The 23845-nt window shown below is 36.3% G+C and overlaps 1 pseudogene; it reads right to left on the bottom strand.

Annotated features, from left to right (window-relative positions):
- Positions 1 to 472: 472 nt before the first annotated feature.
- LOC118001067 lies at positions 473 to 1898 on the bottom strand (annotated as a pseudogene).
- Between the last annotated feature and the right edge of the window lie 21947 nt (positions 1899 to 23845).

Raw genomic sequence — 23845 nt, 5'->3', positions numbered from 1 at the left:
AAATTTATGTTTACACTATACTATAGTCTAGTACGTGTGTAATACCAGTATGTCTAAAAAGATGTATATCATATACACATTAATTTAAAAATGCTTTATTACTAAAACGTGCTAGCCATCATCTGAGCTTTCAGTAAGTCATAACCTTTTTGCTGGTGGAGGGTCTTGCCTTGATGTTGATGGCTGATGACTGATCAGGGTGATGGTTGGTGAAGGTTGGTGTGGTGTGCCAATTTCTGAAATAGGACAACAATAAAGTTTGCAGCATCAATTGACTTTTTTTTTTTTTTGAGGGGTGTACATTTTATTGGAAACCTTGAGTACTCTTCAGATGGAACATGATGTCTTCAATCAAGGATCTCATGTGGCCTACAGAGCAAACTGAAATTTTTTGATTAGGGGCAAAGAGAGGGACAGCATGGAAAATGAGTGCTTAGTGTGTCAAAAGAACCCCCTCACCAATGCTCTTCAGTCAGCAGCTATCAGCTTTTGCCATAGTTTCTTCAATGGGTCCCATCATATAGAAGGCCTGGTCTGGGAGATGGTCATATTCACCTGCCAAAATCTGCTAGAATCCTTTGATGGTCTCCTTTATAGGTATCAGCTTCCCCATATGACATATGAAAACTTCAGCAACCTGGAATGGCTGACACAAGAAACTGTATTTTCCATGCACGGGACACAGTCATGGCAATGACTGTCCTAGAGCAATTTGTAGTCCTGTGGGATCTTTTGAACCCCATGGGCAACATCATAATACACATTTCCAACAACATTGGGATCCATGATTCGAGAAGTGGAATCCAGAGGATCTATAGCTGGATAGATGCCCAACTCAGCAATAGCATGGGACAGCACAGTGGTAGTGGGCAAAGACAGTGGCAAGGCAGGGTCAGCCAAGTCATCAGCAGGCACAAAAATAGCCTGTACAGAGGTAATCCCTTCTTGGTGGTGGCGATTCTTTTCTACATGATACCCATGTCAGTGGCCAGGGTAGACTGACCGCACACAGCAGAAGAAATTCTGCCCAGTAAAGCAGACACCTCAGAGCCAGCCAAGGTGAAGCTAAAGGTATTAACAATAAAGAGCACTACGTCGTGACCCTCTTGGTCTCTGAAGTATTAAGCAACAATCAGTCCATTCAGAGCTGCCCAGGTATGAGCACCAAGTGGTTCATTCATTTGACCATGCACCAGTGCCACACTGGAGGTAGCATCTTTTAAATTGATAATACTAGACCCAATCACTTCATGGTATAAATCATTGCCTTCACAGGTCCTCTCAGCAACACTAGCAAATACAGAGTGACCACCATGGGCTTTGATGACATTAACTACATGATCAATACCATCTAGGCAACTCCAGCACTACCAAAGAGCCCAGTTTTGCCACCCTTAGCATAGGGAGCCAGAAGACCCACCAACTTGATACCAGTATCCAGAATTTCCTGCTCAACACTCATCTTTCTGAATCAGGAGCCTCATCATGAATAGGTGCAAATTGTTTGCTTTTAATGGGACCTCCCTCATCAACAGGTTCTCCAATGACATTCATGATTCTGCCCAAGGCCTCAGAACCAACAGGGATTTTGACCGGTACACCAGAATCCAGGACTTTCTGGTCTCTAACTAAGACTTTGGTGCCATCCATGGCGATAGTCCTTACTGTGCTCTCACCCAAATGTTGGGCCACCTCCAAAGCCAGCCTGATCTCTCTCCCCTGCACTTCCAGTGCATTTAGGAGGAGTGGGAAGGAGATGTTTGGGTGGCATAGTCTCTGGCAGGTGGGAGTACTGCCAAGATGGCCCACGGCAAGACCTGGACTTGGAGTAGCAGTGCTAAAGAGCCAAGTCCCCACAAGCCCCTGGAGGCTAAGGTAGCAGCTACAAAACCCAACATGGCAGATCCTGGGTGTGGACTCTACCTTTTCTTTTCACAAAGAGTTTCTCTGTAGCATGTGATGCTGTTTGATAGCATTTTACCCATAGTAGAACTTCTTTCAAAATTAGAGTCAATCCTTTCAAACCCTGCCACTGCTTTATCAACTAATAAGAATTAGAAAATCTTTTGTTGTCATTTCAACAATATTCATTGCATCTTCATCAAGAATAGTTTCCATCTCAAGCAACCACTGTGTTTGCTTATCCTTAAGAAGTGATTTCTCATACGTGAACATTTTATAATGAGATTGCAGCAATTCAGTCACATCTTCAGGCTCCATCTCTAATTCTAGTTCTCTTGCTATCTCCATCACAGTGGACTTATTTTCTCCATGGAAGTCTTGAACTTTTCAGAGTCTTCCATAAGGGTTAGAATCAAGTTCTTCCAAACTCCTTTTAATCTTGATATTTGGCCTCTTTCCATGAATCATAAGTGTTCTTAAGGGCATCTAGAATGGTGGACCCTTTCCTGAAGGTTTTCAATTTACTTTTCTCTAATCCATCAGAGGAATCACAATCTATGGCAACTATAGCCTTATGAAATGTATTTCTTCAATAATAAGACTAGAAAGTTACTCCTTGATCCATGAGCTATAGAATGAATGTTGTGTTAGTAGGCATGAAAACAACATTAATATCACTATTCATCTCCATTAGAACTCTTGGGTGACCATGTACATTGTCAATGAGCAGTAGTATTTTTAAAGAAATCCTTTTTTGTTTTTAGCAGTAGGTTTCAATAGTGGGCTTAAAATATTCAGTAAACCATGTTGTAAATAGATGTGTTGCCATCCAGGCTTTGTTGTGCCATTTCTAGAGCACAGGTGGAGTAGATTTAGCATAATTCTTAGGCTCTAGAATTTTGAGAATGGTAAATGACCATTGGCTGCAACTTAAGTCACCAGCTGCATTAGACCCTAACAGGAGAGCCAGCTTGTCCTTTGAATCTTTGGAGCCAAGCACTGACTTCTCCTCTCCAGCCTTGAAAGTCCTAGATGGCATCTTTTTCCATATAAGCCTCTCTTGTTTACATTGAGAATCTGTTGTTTATTGCAATGACCTTCATTTATTATCTTTAGGTAGATTTTCTGGATAATTTGCTACCAGCTTCTACAGCACTTGCTGCTTCATCTTGTACTTTTATGTTACGGAGATGGCTTCTTTCCTTAAACCTCATGAACTAACCTCTGCTACTTTCAAGCTTCTCTTCTATAGCTTTTTCACCTTTCTCAGACTTCACAGAATTGAAGAAAGCTAGGGCCTTTCTATGGATTAGACTTTGGCTTAAGGTGATATTGTGGTTGGTTTTATCTTTTATCCAGACCACTCGAATTTTCTCCATATCGGCAATGAGATTGTTTCACTTTCCTATCATTCATGTGTTCACTGAAGTAACACTTTTAATTTCCTTCAATAACTTTTCCTTTGCTTTCACAACTTGGCTAACTCTTTGGTGTAAGACACCTAGCCTTTGGCCTATCTTAGTTTTCAACATGCCTTCCTTACTAAGATTAATTATTTCTAACTTTTAATTTCAAGTGAGAGGCATGCAACTCTTCCTTTTATTTGAACACTTAGAGGCCATTGTAGGGCTCTTCAGCCTAACTTCAATATTACCATGTTTCAGGAAATAGGGAGGCCTGAGGAAAGGGAGAGAGACAGGGGTAGCCAGTCAGTGGAGCAGTCAAAACACACAGTACATTCATTTAGTGATTAAGTTCACTGTCTTAATTGGGTATAGTTTATGACACCTGAAAACAATTACAATAGAAACATCAAGGATCGCTGATTACAAATTACCATAGCAAATATAATAATACTTTAAAAGTTTGAGGGTGCCTGGGTGGCTCAGATGGTTAAGCGTCTGCCTTCGGCTCAGGTCATGATCTCAGGGTCCTGGGATCGAGTCCCGCATCGGCCTCCCTGCTCCTTGGGAGCCTGCTTCTCCCTCTGCCTCTCTCTCTCTGTCTCTCATGAATAAATAAATAAAATCTTAAAAAAAAAAGTTTGAAATATTGTGAAGATTACCAAAATATGACACAGAGACATGAAATGAGCAAATGCTGTGGAAAAATGGTGCTGGATAGACTTGCTTGACACAGGGTTGCCACAAATCTTCTATTTATAAAAAATGCAATATCTGTGAAACACAATAAAGCAACAGACAATAAAATGAGGTATACCTATATATTTTTTCCAAGAACACACATTTACAAAATTTGCTAATGTTCTAAGCCACAATGGGAGGCTTAAAAAATGACAATGAATCAATATCACAGAGGTGACATTCTGTGATCCCAATGGGACAGCAAAAATATTGTATCCAAACTCTTTTCATTTGGAAATATCAAAACATATTTCTAAATAACTAATTGGTAATAGAAATTGTAATTGAAATAAACTAAGGATTAGAATTGAAGGAACTTGAAAGCTTTACACATTATCACAGAGACGACCAAACAAAGCTTGACCTGAGGGAAAGTTATACCATCAGTACACATTACATATCAAAAAATAATACAGTGCTCGCTTCGGCAGCACATATACTAAAAAATAATACACACACATATATATGTACATATATATATATAAAGTATGACTTAAGCATTTTGCTTACAAAATCAGAAAAAGTAAAATCACAAATTTACAAAAATGATTGATTTAAGAAAAATAAGAATTAGAACTTCTAAAAGAAAAAGCAAAAACCCAAAGACAGAACTGTCAAGAACAAAATCTATAAATTTAAGAATAATGATAAAATAATATATTATTTTGACTTAGAAAGGAAGAAAGCATAGATAAGTAACAATGGAATTGGAAAGAAGAGTATAACTATGTACAGAATGGCAAAAAGAAAATCATATTAAAAAAAAAAAAACAGTCCAAAGTAGTAAAAATTTAAGTAAACATTTACTAGAAAAATGTATCTTAAAACATTTTTTGAAATTGATTTCTAAATATTAATGAAATCAAATTGGCAATTAAAAGTTTAACCACAAAAATATAGTTGTTTTTCAGATGAGTTTTATCAAACTCGAGGATCATACCAAAAACTAGTATATTTTATGAATGCAGATATATGTTACAAAGTATAAAGTCATGAATGTCATTAATACAGTTACCTGTAATTATCTTTGCAAGGAAAGAAGCATGAAGAGATGGAGAATAGAACTTTAGTAGTTTATGTTTAATTGCCTAAAAAGAGAAAACAGACATTTGAAAAAATAAGAAAAAATGTTAAATGTATCTTTAATCTGTGTGTTGGGTAAGGAGGGGTTCAGAACAAATTTCTCCGAAATGTGCCATGTAGGCTTGTGAGATATTTTGAGGTAAAAGCAATCAAGACCCAGCAAACTCAAGAAAAATTTCACGTCTCCCTAAACTACCTAAGATAATTTAGATAGAGGCCTGGCCCAGAAAGAGAGCTATTACCAAAAGACAACTTTTTTATCTGAATGAACTATCTGTATGGCAGGATGAACATCTGATTATCATTTTTTCTTCTTTTTGTCCTATGAATCACCCTCTTCATCTTTGAACCCCATGCCTCGATCCCATTCCTCTGCTCAAGATGGCATATAAACCTCAATGGACCAGCTTGTCCTTGGGTTTCATATTCTTATGGGGCCCCCATATGTTACACATTTTTTTCTCCTGCTCATCTTTTTTTATGTTAATGTGATTATTAATAGACCAAGGAACTTAGAAAGTTAGAAGGGAATTCTTTTTCTCCTTAAGAGGTACATAAGTATATGTTTTGTTTTTCTGCAATTTGTATGTTTCAAATTTTATTTAAAAGATAAATATGAAAAATAGAGTGTGGATAGTAATATATAAGCATAAGCCAATGAAGTGCTTACAAAAATATGTTAAGCAAGGTGGGGAAGTAGAAGTGTCACAGATTGAAAGCACTATTTTTCTCCTTTATATGGTTGATGAACAGCTTGAACAAAAATACATTTTGCTAAGAATTTCATATCATTAGGCAATCAGGCAAAGGGCAAGAAGAGTTTTTATTGAACTCTGGTCATTTTTCAGGCATTCCATTTTCCATGAACGTGACATATATGACCTAATTAATCTTCACTCTGATTCCATAGAGAAGTAACATACCCAACATGCAGGGAATATATGACTCAAGGAAAGGTAAATAATCGGCCTAATTTCAATTTTGAGTAACTGGTGGAAAAGGGATTTGAAACCACATCAGTTTAACTCCAAAATGTATGTCCTTTTCATTATAGCTTAGTAATAACCTGATGATGATGATGATGATTGATGATGATGGTAGATACTATGACACTGTGTTTAGGCACTGAATAAAGTGCTTACATACGTGGTATCTCAATTAATTCTCAAAGGAGCTGTTCATTGTATTCTCTCATTTTACAATAAGGGATTTGAGGTTTAGAGAGAGCAAATAAAGCATCCAGTGTGTCACTGCCAGTGTGCCCCAGAACCACAAATACAGCCTAGTTTGAAGTCAAGGACTGTGACATTAAATACTAAATTGACTCTCATAAAGTAAGTTAGAATCTGGTTTTAGGTGAGACAGAGCCAGATTTAATGTATCTGCCATACACAAGAGAGTATTTAGGAGAAGTCCTCTTTGAGACTTCCTGACAAGGTCAAAAAGTCTAATGCTTTCTCTACTCTAAGAGAAGACACCATGGTCAAGACATCCAGTGCATGGAAATGCTGTACTTGATCTGCAAGTACACATGAATCATGGTAAGCAGAGTATTTCACATAAGCCATTTAACTTTTTTCTGACTGTCCTTTACCTCAAGCCTTAACACCAGACTCTGATTTTTAGTTGGCAGAAACAGTGGCATCTTTAAGGGATATTACGTTTTATGTGTTCACACAGATCTATCTTGGTGTCAGATGGAATGGACACCAGATCATCCTCCATCTGCAGACCTGGGTTCCTTCCTGATTCAGAGTACAGGGAATCTCTTACAGAAGGAACTCAGCCTCTCTGAATACCAGTTTCCTCATCATTAACATGGAGGTAAGTAAGGCCATGAGGTATATGAAAAGTCTATTGCAAACTGCAAATTATCATTTAACACTGTTTACTATAATTTTGCGGGACAATGCTTTATTTTTATCTACTTTTCTTCCTTCAAGGAGAACTATGGTTCCTCTTCTGCCTTCCCTTCTTCCCTGTCCAGGGAAATTCTTATTTTTACATAAAAAGGGGAGAAAGAACAGAATTGATCAGATCTGTTCAGCACCTCTGCCTTTGTTTCCATGTTCTATTTCATTAACCATCAGAAAATCAAATTTCAAAATTTCAGCTTTTAGAGATATTTAATGAGAATGGGATTGCAGAACTGGAGAACAAGTTAGAAGCCATGACTGGGGAATATTTACTTACAGAAAGTGGATGAAACAGAGAGGGTTGGGAGAGAAGATATAAGAGGAAACACAAGAGGGGAAGAGGACAAGGTGAGGAGATGGGAAGGGAGGGGAGAGGAGAGGAAAACAATCAAGAAAAAGACATACAACATTGGGAATCAATCCCACATATATAATTATATGGTTTTAGAAAGTAGACAAATTAAGAGGGTGGCAGAATAGAAGCAATGAGAAAGTTAAAAAGATAGTAAAAAGATTAGGATAATTGTGTCAATAATATAGTTTCAGTATAATATGGTATCAATAGCCACAAATTATTGAGGGTGTAATATGGACTGTGTTACTTGTTGCACATATTTAACTAATTGTCAAAAGAACCTCTAATGCCATTTAATCAGAGATTAGTAGATTGGTACTGATTGACTCAGTTATGTCTAGAGCAATAGGGTCACATATCACAAACCTAACCATGCATATGCTGAGACATCACAGGGAAGAGACAGCAGACTATATACTCCAAAAGAAGAAATAGGCACCAAAACAAATAACTGGATCAAATTTTTTAAAATTTAGCTAATTTTTGTGGTAATTACATGGGTCGATGTAGGTGAAATATAACCACAGATTCTACAGTTGTTTATAAACATTCATAAATGAACACTGACATAGCTGTCAGAGGAATTTGTAATAGTGATCTATCATTTAAGGTCCTGCTGACCCTTGCAGACATGTAATCAACTCTCAAAGTCTCAACATCCATCTCCTCTCTCTCTCTCTCTTTCTTTCTTTTTGTCTCCCACCCCCCTCCTTCTTGTTGAACCCTATTCCGAAATAGTTATAAATAGCTATTGTCAGCAACACATTTTTTTTTTTAAATTTACCAATTCTTAAACCAGATCCAGTAGAATAGATATTTTCATAAGCAGACAGGCACTGACCATGCTAGTTTTCTTCTCCCAATTTTTACTGATCAGACGACCATAAAATCATCCCCCTTAACTATTTTCCCTTTCCCCAAGTGGCTTCAGGTTATTAAACCTTCTCATAACAGGAGTAGTCACACACACACACACACACACACACACACACAAGCTAAATGTATTCGATACAGATTGAATATTACTATATTCAATTCTTAAACTTTTTGTTGTTCTGATCTTTGGTTGTAGTGGCTAATGCAGACATAGATTCAACATCAACATATGATGAAAACTTTAAGTGGCTAAAATTCCCTTGAAACAATGCAGAGGAAAGATTTTTAAAACTTGAGGAAACAGAAATGCTTGATAGATTTATTATTTGTTTGAAAAAAATTCAAACCCAAGCAAAAAATATTCAAACCCAAGATTAAGCAGAAAAGGAAAGCTAATCCCAATGCTTAGAACAGAGCTGACTTGAGATTTCTTCCTTGGGCATATTGGCCAGGATAATAAACCCAAAGAAAGTTCATGAAGGAGAAGAACATGCTCACATGCTCTTTTACCATCAACTCTTTATAAAGCTCCAATCACTTCAAGCAAGGTTTCCAGACTAGGAAACCAAATATTACTCTCAAGCTTGTCTCAATGCCAGCATTTGGGATTTAAAGGAATCCAAAAGGGAAAGAGTAAAGAAAGAAAAATTAATTGTATTCCTGTAAAGAAAATGAACAGACCCATACTTCTCCAAGCTTTTTTTTTTAATCCTCTTGGTCTGTGATCATTAAGTCCTTTGGGAGTGCAAACCCTGTGGTTATGGCGCCTTAAATTATCCTGGCATTTGGCCAATAAAGATTTGTAATTCTAATCTGTACAGTTAAAAAGTAGTGATGGGATGAGACTGAAAGAAAATGCTTCCTCTCCTTTAGATTCTTAACTAGATCTTGTACAATTAAAGAGAAATGACTTTCTAACAGACATTTTAATAAATTGTTACAATCTGCAATTTCTCTGAATGCTCCCACTCTTCTAAGAACCTTGTGCTATTATGTCACTGTTGCTAAAACTTTCAGCTCTAGGTACATTTCCACTTCTCAGAACACTCTATCTCTCCTTGTCAGCCAGCTAGATACTCTAAATGAATTATAAAGGTTAAAGATGGTTTTGTCTTTCTTCTCCTTTAGCCTGACAACAAGAAGTGAAATAGGTAGAATTATGACTCCTCTCAGTTAATTTCTTTTCTCTTTTTTAACAGTTGCCTGTGAAGATCTTCCAGTGCCTCTATAAACTCTCACAGAAGTGGGATTAGATGTCAGAGTTGAAGCTTCCAGGAGAACCTCTGAGAGCTGAAGTATGTCAGGTAAAGATGGTTTATAGCTGTTGTCTCTCAAGAGGGTGCTCTTGGTCTTATGCCCAGAATACAATAAAAAGCTACAGGTTCTAGCCGAAAGCTTCACGGTTGGTGTTGTTATAGGCTGAAGCAGTTTGAAATTCAAAAGTTCAATCTTAGCCTGAGGTCAGTCTCTTCTGAATGTTTAATATATGGCCAAGCAGATTTTATATTTTTAAATAACTAATATAAATGAGAATATTTGGAAGCTGGAATAGCACAGATGTGTGTGTCTATGTGTGTCTATGTGTGTGTTGGCTTAAGCAGCTGGGAGTGAGGTGGGGACGAAAGCAGCTGTAATATGAAGAGTATAAGTTGAAACCTTAGAAGATCTGAACAAGTGAATGTGTGAGCAACCTCAGGTGTCTGGTAGTTTTATGAGTTGGAGACCAGGAATGGTTCCTTTACTGTAGTCTAGTTAATTTCTATGAGTAACAAAGAATAGAAGCTTTAGGGCACAGTGCTGAGAGAGAGCTCCTTGACACTGGTTGTTGCAAGTCTAGCAAAACATAAGCATTAAATGCTGTTAATCAGAGACTCAGAAATCAAATGAAGTGAATTATTGCTGTGATTGCAATGCAAACTCCACCATCAGTACTAGGATAACTGCTCTGGAGTGGTACAAGTATGGGAGTCTAAGGAGATGTACTCAGGGAAGGAAGGAAAAAATTAGAAGACTGGTGGCTGTTTGCCTGCAGGGAACATTGCTTCCCATTCAGAGCCTCACAGTCCTCAGTGCTGACTCTGGCTGCATCCTAATGGAAGCTTGGAAAATCTTGTGGCAGTTGATCTTTGCTTATTCTTTCACATATCAACTTCTAAAACCCCATTAGACCATAATGAAGGAAAATCAGAAATTGACCTAAGTGGAATATACTTTTTTCTTACTCTCTTCCTCTCTCTCCTTCTCAAAATTTTATTGAAATTTAACTGTGACAGCAATGTGGATTTTATTTTATTTTGTGTTATTTTATTTTATTTTAAAGCATGAATGGACATGATTTCTCTAAGCTTTCTCCAAGAGAAAGTTGGGCACAGGTATTTAAGGTGATATCAAATAAAACGTGTGGGCTGTTGAGAATCTGTAAGACTTTGAAGATATAGATATAGATATGTGGATATATAGTTTCGAGAAACTCTACATTGCCTAGTCTTATTTCCCATGGTCAAAACTCAGAGTTCCCTTTAGATAGATGTTTGCTTTCCTCTTCCTTGGAACTCATTTTAAAAGCAACATAATATAGGTTGAAAATCTCAGGATTTTAGGCAGAAGACATTGGTTCTGTTTCCATTTTTTGACCTTGTGACCTTGGATTAATCATTTAACTTTTTTTGTTGTTTGTTTTTCTTTTGTCTAAATTGAGTATCAAGATATTTATAAGATTTAAATAAAGTAACGTGAAGGTAATTGTAAGGAGTAATATAGCCAGTGTAGATAGCATTCTGTACAGCAAAAAGCAGTAACTAAAGAATGCATACGATTCATATTTTTAAATTACACATACATAAGAAAATATTTACATAAAAATTCTTATGTTAATCCATCAGTCAGGAATCTTACTATTAGCAGCTAGGAGTGCCTCTGAGTGCTTAGGGCAGAGAATGAATTTATCGAATGGATACTGGTTGGCTCCCAGAATCACTGAGAGGTCTTATAACCATGATCAGAGGCCACAGGACCAGAAACAAAGCCCAAACAAGCTGTAGAACCAGCATAGTGGGAACACCACTACAGGGTACTCTAATGCTTCAGCCTGCACAGCTCTCATCGATGACCACCTTGACTGTCCCGGCTGCTCCAAGAACTTCACTTTTCTATAAGTACAAAATCAAGAAGAAGGATTATCCTGATTCCTCCTGGTATTCTTATTAGTTCCCAATTCATTATCAAGGGTTGATCGATCCGGTTTGAGGAGCCTAGCGGCCTGATTCCTAGCTGCAAGAGAGTTTGAAAAAGTATCTGGTATATTCAGCACCTAAAATAGGTAACGCAATCTGTCATTTATCAAGACTCATAAAATCAAGAATACATGGAGTATAAAAGGAGGTTTCAATGGTTACAGGCAAAATAAAGGGGGAGGCAGAGTTTATTATATGAACAACTTAATACATGTGATGGTATCTGCTCTAGTCTAATCTGTTCCTCTTATTTTTTTAAGATCTGACTCTCATTTGTGTGCACTAGTTAAAATTTGTGAAAATGGTCTGTACTATGGTATCTTTTGTGTTGTTATCTCAGTATTAATTAGTAACTGCAGGATGTTTGTCCAGTCCCATATAATTGTTTCACATTTTATTTTAAGTGCAACTCTCATCTATTAATAACTATTGAGTTTGGCTCACTTTGATAAGCTCTGTAAAATGATAGTTGTGTAATCTGAATTTCAACCTAAAAATAACAATGTTTCAACTTCACTGACTTTTCAATGTTTCTCTTAAATGTTGGTAAAATACATATTCATAGGTCCACTCAGAAAATTCTGATTATAATAGAATCTCAAGCTGATTTTGATGCAGTTGAATATGCTCAGTAATTTGAGGAACACTACTCAATATTGAGTGTTCTCTATCCTGTGTATGTATGGATCTCTGCAATTGAGAAGAAATTTTTTATTTCTTGATCAGATCAAAGCTGCAAATATGTTTTTCAATGAGTGAAGAAATGTAAATCCTTCTGGTTTCTGGTTATCACCAAATTCAAGTAAGTCATAAGCTTCTGGTTTTTATGTTGAAGTGGGAAGAATTTGGTGATCTTTCACAAAAAACAGAAGAATTTATGTTTATCAAATTTGTATATGGAATTGTATACAAATATTTTAAATAAAAACAGATTAGTCCATTTTTATATAAAGCATGACATTAATATGGTCTACTGTTGTACTTCAGTTATATACCAAAGAAATCTTGCATATTTTTCCTCACCCTCTCTTAACAACAGTGCTATTATATTTAAGCATGAAAGAAACTCAGAATAATATCAAGGTGGTGAGATTTCAAAGATCCCAACAAATATTTTCATTTTGAACTTTGATATATATGTTTCTATATTCTAATATCTGTTTTTATTGTCTCTTATAGAAAGCCATGAAATTGAAATAAGCCATTAATAGGAAAGAATAGCAAGAATCCAGTGATATATTCCTCTATTCTACTTAATAAAATTCTCTAGCTATTTATTGTTTCTAAAACATTTTTTCAGCGTATGCCTTTAAAAAGATGATTTTTAAAGGCTTTTGAAAGTTTAAAATGTGAATTCTTACACCACTCTGAGTCTCTCAAGTCACTGACAGTATGTTAGAAATACCACCAGAATTTATCTGAAATGTCTGGCACTTCCACCTTAGTGACCAGAGTTAATACAAAATGTTAGTGTAAATGGAAAAGTTTGGGCAGTCTGCTTATCAGATGATAAGACTTAGAAAATAGAAACTAGTACAAAGATTCATTGGACAGGTAGAAATTTTATTTGGAGTTCTTATTTAAAATGTAGTCATTTATTTCTTAATATCTTAATATGTCAACATTTTTTTGTCTCTAACATTCTTAAACTCCTAGCAAAGGTGCTAGATTACTCAAGTAAAACAACAACAACAACAACAACAAAGAATGCTTCTGTTTTAATCAGTCTTGCTTGTTCTGTAGCTCCTATCTTGCTATAAGATAAATATTTTACACTTTGAAGCAGTACTCTACTTCAAACAAATGGATAGTCTTTCCTTTGGTACCACAACAGAACACAGCTCTGTCCCTGGGACCGACAGAGGAGAAAACAATAGAAAAAAGGACATTACAGTTCTGACAATGAACACAGGACCTTTATTAGGTGAAGGGAAAATAAAAATTTGTAAAGGCAAAAATATAGCTTCATGATTGTTTTGAAACTTGATAGTGCGAAGAAGTTAAATATCTAGCTATTTGTATTTCATTGTATCTTGTTCTGTTATTTCTTTCTCCAGTTCAACTCAGATTCATAGGGCACGCAGCCGGAAAGAAAATAGAAATCCAGGACTGTGGAGTTAATGCTTAACAGATGTGGAAGTTACACAGTTGTTCTACTGATCTGCCAGGGAGAGTATGAAAAGAATTTGAAACAACTCCAGCAAATAAGTGCTCAGGCTGTCTTTCCAGCACCAAATAGAGAAGTTACATTTGCATGACTCATTGCAACAGTTAAAACCATCAAACCATATAGATTCAGCCCTACAGAAGATTTGTTTGGTTTTGTTTATGTGTGGTTGTAATATTATGATTTATAAGAAATATATATTTGGTCATTCAGATGACCAAAATATATTTTTCATATTTATTTGGTCTGTATTCACAGGTCCTGGCTCACAGGTCCCAAAAGTCTAGGAATTTCCCAAGTAATAAGATCAATGAGATCATCTTCTGTCTTAATATTTGGTCTCTTGTTCTCAGTTTCTGAAAATGCTTTAGAGCCATAAAGGTGAAATAGGTGTCTTGTTATTCATAACTAGCCCCTTTCTACCACAACTGGGTTTACCTAATGAGTTGACTTTTGGAAAGCACCTGAGGATGGGGGCTGGTTGCCAGGGGAACCCAATATGAATAGAGGGTTGGCACTTTCAGTCCCATCCCCTGATTTCTGGGGAGGGTAGAGGGGTTCGAGGTTGAGTCAATTACCAATGGTCAATTATTTAATAAATCATGCCTATGTTATAAAGCCTCCACATACACCCAAAAACAACAGGGTTTGGAGAGCTTCTGGGTTATGGACACATGGAGATATGGAGAGAATGATTCACTCAGAAAGGACAGGGAAACTTCAGTCCCTCTTCCTATACCTTGTTCTTTGTGTATCCCCCATCTGGCTATTCCTGAGTTTTATCCTTTCATAATAAACTGGTAATCTAGTGAGTAAACTGCTTTCCTGAATTCCATGAGCCATTCTAGCAAATTAATCAAACCCAAGGAGGGGTTGTTAGAAAATCTGACTTATAGCCAGTTGGTCAGAAGCACAGTGATAACCTAAACTTGTAAATGTCATCTGAAGCAGGGGCAGTCTTATAGAACTAAGCCCTTAACTTGTGAGATCTGATGCTGTCTCTAGGTAGATAGTGTTAGAATTTAGTTGAATTGTAGGACACACTCAGCTTGTGTTAGAGCACTTCTTGGTGGTTTGGGGGTTGAACCCTCATATCTTGGAAATTGGGTTTTATGATATTCTCCCTCTCTCTCTCTCTCTCCATATATATATATATATATATATATATATATATATTTTTTTTTTTTTTTTTTTTAAACAGATTTGATCTTCGGGGCACCTGGGTGGCTCAGTCGTTAAGCGTCTGCCTTTGGCTCAGGTCATGATCCCAGGGTCCTGGGATCGAGTCCCGCATCGGGCTCCCTGCTCAGCAGGAAGCCTGCTTCTCCCTTTCCCACTCCCCCTGCTTGTGTTCCCTCTCTCGCTGTGTCTCTCTCTGTCAAATAAATAAATAAAATCTTAAAAAGAAAAGATTTTATCTTCTCTGTCAAGTTTAAGCTAGCCTTGGTTATATATTTACCTGAATTCCTACATTTAGAGGGTTTTTGAGAATATTTCATTGGCTTTCCTTATTTTACATTTACTTGGTCAACAATACTATAACTTAAAAAAATAAAAGTTTGTTTCACTTTTGCCCTCATACTGGAAATAGCGTATGCAACTCTTTCAGTATTTAAATGTTGAATATTTATTTTATGCCATCCTGTTGCCCAATAAGATAATATTTTTGTTTGTTTTGTTTGTTTGCTTCTTTGTTTTTACATCTGTGATCTGACTTATTTAAAGAGCCTAGAAAACATAGACTGGAATACAAAAAAAAAAAAAATATATGTTACCAATGTCTACTGTCTACTCCATGTCTACTCCTACATTTCTAGGTAATTTAAATTCAAATTACATTTCTTTATTGGTGAACTTGGTTCATTTTAGAGAATCAAAGCTTTTGAAACATACTTATAAAATCAATAGAAGAAAGAAAGAACAAAGGGAAGGAAGAGAAGGAAAAGGTAAGAAAGACCTAGGACAAAAACAAAAACAAAAAAACAGAGCTTATGACAATGATTTTAGAATTAATGGACAGGAGGGCGCCTGGGTGGCTCAGTTGGTTAAGCGACTGCCTTCAGCTCAGGTCATGATCCTGGAGTCCCAGGATTGAGTCCCGCATCGGGCTCCCTGCTCAGCGGGGGGTCTGCTTCTCCCTCTGACCCTCCCCCCCTCTCATGTGCTCTCTCTCTCTCTCTCAAATAAATAAATAAAATCTTTAAAAAAAAAAAGAATTAATGGACAGGAATTAACAAAACAAAACAAAACAAAACAAAAAAACCCCTATGGTTAATATGTTAAGGGCCCATGGAAAAAGTAAACAACATCCAAGAACACATGGGTAATGTAAGCAAAGAGTTAGAAAATTTAAGAAAGGATCAAAAGAAAATACTAAAAATAAAATATACTAAAATAGAAATAAAAAAAAAAAGCCTTAATAGGCTAATCAATAGTGTGGAAATGACTAAGGAAAGAACTAGTGCCTTGCAGATAAGTCAATATAAGCTTCCTAAGCTGAAATGCAGAGAGAAAAAGAATGGCAAAGATACAACACAATCTCAAAAAACCTTAGGATAATTAAAAAGGTGTAAGATGCATGCAATTGGAATACCAGAAAGAGAAAAAAGAGAAAACATAGCAGAAGAAGTATTTGAAGTAATAATTAGTGAAGTTTTTCAAAATAAATGACACACACAAAACCACATATCCAAAAAGCTTAGGAAACACAAAGAAGGATAAATACTAAAAAAAAAAAAAAAAAAAAGAATACACCTAGGATTAGCCATAGCAACTTCTTACTAGATAGGAGTCTGGAGGCAAGGGAAACAAAAGCAAGAATAAACTATTGGAACTTAGTCAAGATAAAAAGCTTTTGTGCAATGAAGGAAACAATCATCAAAACTAAAAGGCAACCTTTGGAATGGGAGAAGACATTTGCAAATGACATATCTGATAAAAAGTTAGTATCCAAAATCTTAAAGAACTCAATACCCAAAAAACAAATAATCCAGTTAAGAAATGGGCAGAAGACACAAAAAGACATTTTTCCAAAGAAGACATCCAGATGGCTAACAGACACATGAAAAGATGCTCAACATCGCTCATCATCAGGGAAATACAAATCAAAACCACAATGAGATACCACCTCACACCTGTCAGAATGGCTAAAATTAATAACACAGGAAAAAACAGGTGTTGGCAAGGATGCAGAGAAAAAGGAACCCTCTTACACTGTTGCTGGGAATGCAAACTGGTGCAGCTACTCTAGAAAACAGTATGGAGGCTCCTCAAAGAGTTAAAAATAAAACTACCCTATGATCCAGCAATTGCACTACTAGGTATTTATCCAAAGGATACAAAAATATAGATTTGAAGGGACATGCACCCAGTGTTTATAGCAGCACTATCAACAATAGCTAAATTATGGGAAGAGTCCAAATATTCATTGACTGAAGAATGGATAAAGAAAATGTGATATATATATATATGTGTGTATATATATATATATGTATATATATACATGACATATTACTCAGCCATCAAAAAGAATGAAATCTTGCCATTTGCAATGATGTGTGTGGATGGAGCTAGAGTGTATTGTGCTAAGCAAAATAAGTCAGTCAGAGAAAGATAAATATCATATGATTTCACTCAGATATGGAATTTAAAAAAATGAAAGAGATTGGGCGCCTGGGTGGCTCAGTTGGTTGGGCGACTGCCTTCGGCTCAGGCCATGATCCTGGAGTCCCTGGATGGAGTCCCGCATCGGGCTCCCTGCTCGGGGAGGAGCCTGCTTCTCCCTCTGACCCTTCCCCCTCTCATGTGCTTGCTCTCTCTCTCATTCTCTCTCTCTCAAATAAATAAAATCTGAAAAAAAAATGAAAGAGATGAACATAAGGGGAGAAAAGAGAGAGGCAAACCATGAAACAGACTCTTAATTCTAGAGAACAAACTGAGGGGTGCTGGAGGGGAGGTGGGTGGGGGATGGGATAAATGGGTGATGGGTATATAAAATACACCCAGGCACATCATATTCAAAGTACAGTAAGGCAAAACCAAACAAAACAAACACAAAACAAAAACAAAAATACATTGTGAAGAAGGACAAAATAAAAATACCTTGTACTAAAGGAACAAAAATAATTAAAACTGACTTCTCATCAAAAATCATGTAAGGGCGCCTGGGTGGCTCAGTTGGTTGAGCGACTGCCTTCAGCTCAGGTCATGATCCCAGGGTCCTGGGATCGAGTCCCGCATCGGGCTCCCTGCTCTGCGGGGAGCCTGCTTCTCCCTCTCCCACTCCCCCTGCTTGTGTTCCCTCTCTCGCTGTGTCTCTCTCTGTCAAATAAATAAATAAAATCTTTAAAAAAAAAATCATGTAAGCTAGAAAAGAAATATTTAAAGCATTTAATTAAAAACAAAATAAAACAGCAATCTAGAATTCTTCATTGAGCAAGATTATCCTTCCAAATGAAAGGGAAATAAAGACTTTCTCACAAAAAGAAAAAGGGGAGGGGTGAGAGAGATCAAGAGAGAGGATTCTTAGAAGAAATGTTTGAAAGAAAGAAAGAAAATTATACAGGTCAGAAACCTGGATCTACATGAAGAATCAGAGAAGGAATAAATAAAGGTAAAAGGAATTGTATCTTTCTTTGTCTTAATTGATCTCAAAGTTAACTGTGTTTAGGCAAATAACATTAACTATGTAATGGGTGATTGAGTAGATTATAGCATATGGACAAGTGATGTAAATGACAGTAATATCATAAAGAATAGGAGGAAGGAATTGGGAATATGTTATAAGGTACCTGCACTAAAGGAGGGCATCGCATAATGATAAAGGAATCAATTCTCCAAGAATGCATAATTATTAACATGTATGTACCTAACAAGAGAGCTCAAAATGTACCAGGCAAAAATTGATAGGATTGTGAGAATAGACAAACCCACTACTATCAGTAAGGATATAGCTAACCTGAAGAGAATTATCAATCAACATTAATATAATTGATATTTATGGAATATTCTATCCTAAAAGAGCAGAGTACTTTCTCAAGTTTACATGAGGTAATCATCAAGATAAACCAAATTTTAGTCAGTCATAGAAAGACAATTATCATATGCTTTTACTCATATGTGGAATTTAAGAAACAAAAGAGACAATCATAGCGATCAAGGGAAGGAAAAAATAAAATAAGACAAAATCAGGGAGGGGGAAAATCGTAAGAGACTCTTAACAATAGGAAACAAATTGAGGGTTGCTAGAGGGGAAATGGGTGGGGGGATGGGGTAACTGGGTGAGGGGCATTAAGGAGGGCATGTGATATACTACTGAGCACTGGGTGTTATATGCAGTGGATGAATAACTGAAATCTACATCTGAAACTAATGATACACTATATGTTAATTAATTGAATTAAATAAGTTAATAAAAAAAGGATAGACCAAACTTTGAACTGTAAAACAAATCTGAACAAATTTCAAAGAAGAGAAATCATACAAATATTTTCTCTTCTCACAATTAAATTAGATTAGAAATCAATACCAGGAAGTTAGTGAGACATTCCAAAATATTTGGAGATTAAACAACACATTCTAAATAATTGATTAAAAAGAATTTCAAGGAACAATTCTAAATACCTTAAACTACCTAAAAATGATAACAAAACAAAATTTGTGGAAATGCAGTGAAAACAGTGCTTAAAGACAAAATTACAGTATCATATGCATATAGTAGGAAAAAAGGATCTAAAAATCGATAATAATCTAAGTGTCCATCTTAGAAAACTAAGGAACAATTTAAAGCTATAGAAAGCAGAAGAAATAATAAAATTATAGCAAAAATAAATAAAATTAAAAACAAAGAAATAACAGGAACAAGATCAATGAAGTCAAAAGCTAGTTCCTTGAAAAGAACAATATAACTGATAAACCTTAGCCATGTTAACTAAGAAAGAAAGCAAAGACAAATTACCAACATTAGAAATGAAAGAAAAATTGTCATTACTGATTTCATGAAAATTACATGGACAGTAAAGAAATAATATGAGCATCTCTGTGCCCGAATATTTAATAAATTAGATGAAATGGGCCAATATTTGAAAGATGAAAATTATCAAAACTCACACAAAAGGATATCTATATAGATATAGATAGATAATCTAAATAGGCCCATGTCTATTAAAGGAATTGAGAAAGAAATCACCAAGGCCATCACCATTGCGGACCAACGGTGATGTCATGTTGGGGCACCTGGGTAGCTCAGTCAGTTAAGTGTCTGCCTTCCACTCAGGTCATGGGTCCTGGGATCAAGCCCCATGTTGGGCTCCCTGCTCAGTGGGGAGTCTACTTCTCCTTCTCCCTCTTCTTCTCCTTCTGCTGCTCCCCTTGCTTGTGCTCACTCTCTTTCTCTCAAATAAATAAATAAAACTTTAAAAACAAACAAACAATGGTGTCATGTTGATAGTATGGAGCTTTGATTTGATACAAATGAAAATGGTATTTTGCTTCTATGATCTTCCTAAAAATCCATAAATTCAGTCTAAGCATGACAAAAAACATTGAACAAACCCTAAGAGAGGAACATTTTGACTGGACAACTGATCAATACTCCTCAAAACTGTCAAAGACATCAAAAAATGGAAAGTTTGAGGAATTGCATGTAAAGAGACATGGCAAATAAACGGAATATGGTATCCTGAATGAGATCCTGAAACAGAAAAAGACACTAAGAAAATCTAATAAAACATCAATTTAGGTAATAATAATACATCAATACTGCTTCACTAAAAATAAACCACACTAATGTGAGATGCTAATACAGTTGACCCTTGAACAACATGTGTTTGGACTACTTGGATCATCCACTTATACATGAATTTTTTTTACAGTACAGTACTTCCTTATGTCTTTCTGAACATTTTCTTTTCTCTACCTTACTTTATCCTACGAATACAGTATACAATGCATTTAACATACACAATATGTATTACTCAATTGTTTATGCTATTGGTAAATCTGTGGTCAACGTTGTAGGCTATTAGTAGCTTTTGGGAAGTCCAAAGTTACATGCAGATTTTCAACTGCATGGGGGTCACTGCTCCTAACCCCTGCATTATTCAAAGGTCAACTGTAAAGGGAAACTGTATACAAAATATATGGGCATTTTCTGTAATATCGTCTCAATTTTTCTGAGCACTAAATTGTTATAAAGTTTATTTTTCAAAAAACAAGAACTTGTCCCAAATCAGTAATATAAATTCCTACCCCAAGAAATTTAAAAAAGTAGTGCAATATAAGCACAAAGAAAGCAGATGAAAGATGGGGACATCTGACTGAGATCGACGAATGTACCAATGACAATTCTCTGGTTATGATGTTTTACTATAGTTTTCCCACGGTGTTACATGGGAACTCTTTGCTGGCTTATTTGTGTATGCCCAGTGGAGTTTAACAAGACCTTCAGTTATTCAGTTTTTCACAGCGGGCACTGTGAAAATACTAACAACTCAGACTTCATGATTAAATGTTAGCTAATGCTTTCTTTGGGAGAAAGAAAGATGAGAAAATGAGAATGAAGAGTCAGACTGGCACGAAGGCTGCCCCTGACTTAAGGTTGCTAAACTGTCAACACAAATGACAGAAGGAAAAATAAGAACGAAACTTGAAGGTAGCACTATAATGGGAGAAACTGTTGAATGGACTACAAAAGAAATTCAAGCAGTAATTTCATACTTTGAACACTTTTGCCCTCTTTGGTGAAAACTAAAATAACTGAAGAGGCTGAGGCCCCAGCTAAGTTTCAGCTGATGACCCTGTTTATACTGGGGCAGGACATAACCTGATGCCAAAAGGCAGTAACACAGACTTGTGTTTTGATCTGAATGCTCACAATCCTACTAATAATCACTAAAAAAAAGATCATATATATGTTAGTGAAGGAAGAAACCAAGAGACGTATGAAACATGTTTAAACAAAGGTTTACGTCATTTTGTGGGCTGATACGGATAGGTATCTGTGAAGCCAGTGCTAAAATGGATTTTATACTTTGGCAATCAGGGAGTTATTTCCCCTGCATTAGATGCTGTCAAATGGAAGGACATGTTCATTCTTATTCTTGACCCTCATTAGTTGCAATTTCTGCAGAAATATGGATAAACAAACTTCCAATATATTGAATTTCATAAAAGCGAGAAGCATAAAGCATACCTTGAAAATGGGAATTGTGCAATTCCACTGTTAAAACTAAACATATCACATTACTTTTGAGGTTGATTAAATTGTGAGAGTGCAACTCTTGGATTGAACATATTGTGACAGTAAAGTGTCCTCTAATTTTATGCCATTGACCTGACTGATACTGGTGCTTTGAAGAGGTGGGCTCCCACTGTTGCATATGCAGGACTCTCTGTTACAAGAACAGTGATATGAGTGAGGCTGTAGCAAACCTCTTAGTTCATCCCCCCTAAATAGGATTGGATAATGGAAATATATTAGGATCATTCAAACAAAGGGAGACCATAAAAAATAAAAGAAATGGGAAAAATATAACAATGAAAGTGGGTAGAAGTATTCAGATAGTTTATTTAAAATGGCTTGAAAATTAGGGAGATAGATAAAAGAGCCATTCAAAATTTAATAGACCACCTAGTAGAGATTATGTGATCTTGTTGCTCTACCAGCTCTTCAAAATGTGAAAGAACCATGGCAACAAATTGATTACTAATTAAATATGGTTCTTTCTCTTGCTAATCAACTACAGAAGAATACCTTTAGAGGTTGTAATTCAATTTCTGAACGCATTTGGTAATTTATATAATGTTTTTAATAATCATTCAAGTTAATCTTATCCATCATGCCGGTGTTAAATAAAATTTTGAAAATATTTTAGACTTTTCAGGTTACATATACTATCTTTTCCATATTTTAATGTCTTTGCTTTTATAACCTTTTAAAAATGTAAAAAAAAAAAACTTTTAACTCCATGGCCATGCAAAAATATGTCAGTGGGTCAGATTTGGTTTGTGGACAATAATTTAGAGACCCCTGCTTTGAGGTAATACCTAATACCTCATTGGCTGACTGGAAATATTATGTATATATATATTTTTTTTTCTAATACAGTCACATTATTATTGCAAAGGGTCTTCTTAAATTGTCATATGATTGACCCTGAAGTTCTTTTTTTTTTTTTAAAGATTTTATTCATTTATTTGAGAGAGAGAGTGAGAGAGAGAAAGAGCACAAGAGGGGGGAGTGGGAGAGGGAGAAGCAGACTCCCTGCAGAGCAGGGAGCCCGATGTGGGACTCGATCCCGGGGACTCCAGGATCATGACCTGAGCCGAAGGCAGTCGCTTAACCAACTGAGCCACCCAGGCGCCCCGACCCTGAAGTTCTTAAGTAAATGTTCAGTCATCATTATAACGGAGACAAATGATGACTAGTTGAAGATGCACCAGATACAGATTTTAGAGACTTCTGAATTCATGACGAAATTGCTAACCGGCAGGTTTGTCATTTCTAAGACACTTTACCACTGTCGCAAACTTGGGGTTGCTTTGTCACCTGCTGCTGCCCCTTCCCCATCCTTGAAGCCCACCCAGGCCTTCCTGCCAGCAGAGGACTCTTGTTCTGACTCTTACGGGAAAATAGGGTTGCTCCACTTCTACCTTCCTGTAGCCACTGCATCAGTTTCCTCATTTTTCCAGCCTCTAGCGGCTTCCCACACTGCTTGGCTTCCTTCTTCCGTTTTCAAAGCCAAAAATGGGGGGTTGAGTCCTTCCCATAGCACATGACTCCAACCCTCGCTTCCATCATCACATCTCATTTGTTCTATTGTTGTAAGACACCATTCTTTGTTTTTGACCCAGGCATCTCATAGCTCCCATCAACTTCCATGAAATTGTGGCAGAATATTATCTTACAAGTATGGTAAAACCTCAGACTCCTCATTGTTCTTGTTACTAAGGAAGCTCTCTAGCTTTCATATTTAGCTTTCAATTGTTAATTAATCACATTAAGTCTTTCATTGTCTTTTCTCAGTAAACATTGTCCCTACCAACTGCCACACTGTTTTGTTTAGAAGGTTCCTAGAACATACTAGGTGTTCAGAACATTGTTGAATACATGCGTGAAAAAATGTATTATATAGATTCATTCTGGAGCTAAGAATCTTTTACATACAGAA

This window comes from Mirounga leonina, unplaced genomic scaffold (genome assembly GCF_011800145.1).
Source record: "Mirounga leonina isolate KUSES-001 unplaced genomic scaffold, KU_Mleo_1.0 Mir_115, whole genome shotgun sequence".
In the NCBI taxonomy this organism is placed as follows: Eukaryota; Metazoa; Chordata; class Mammalia; order Carnivora; family Phocidae; genus Mirounga; species Mirounga leonina.
Note: the sequence above shows the minus strand (reverse complement) of the source record. Positions and strands in the feature narration are given on the sequence as shown.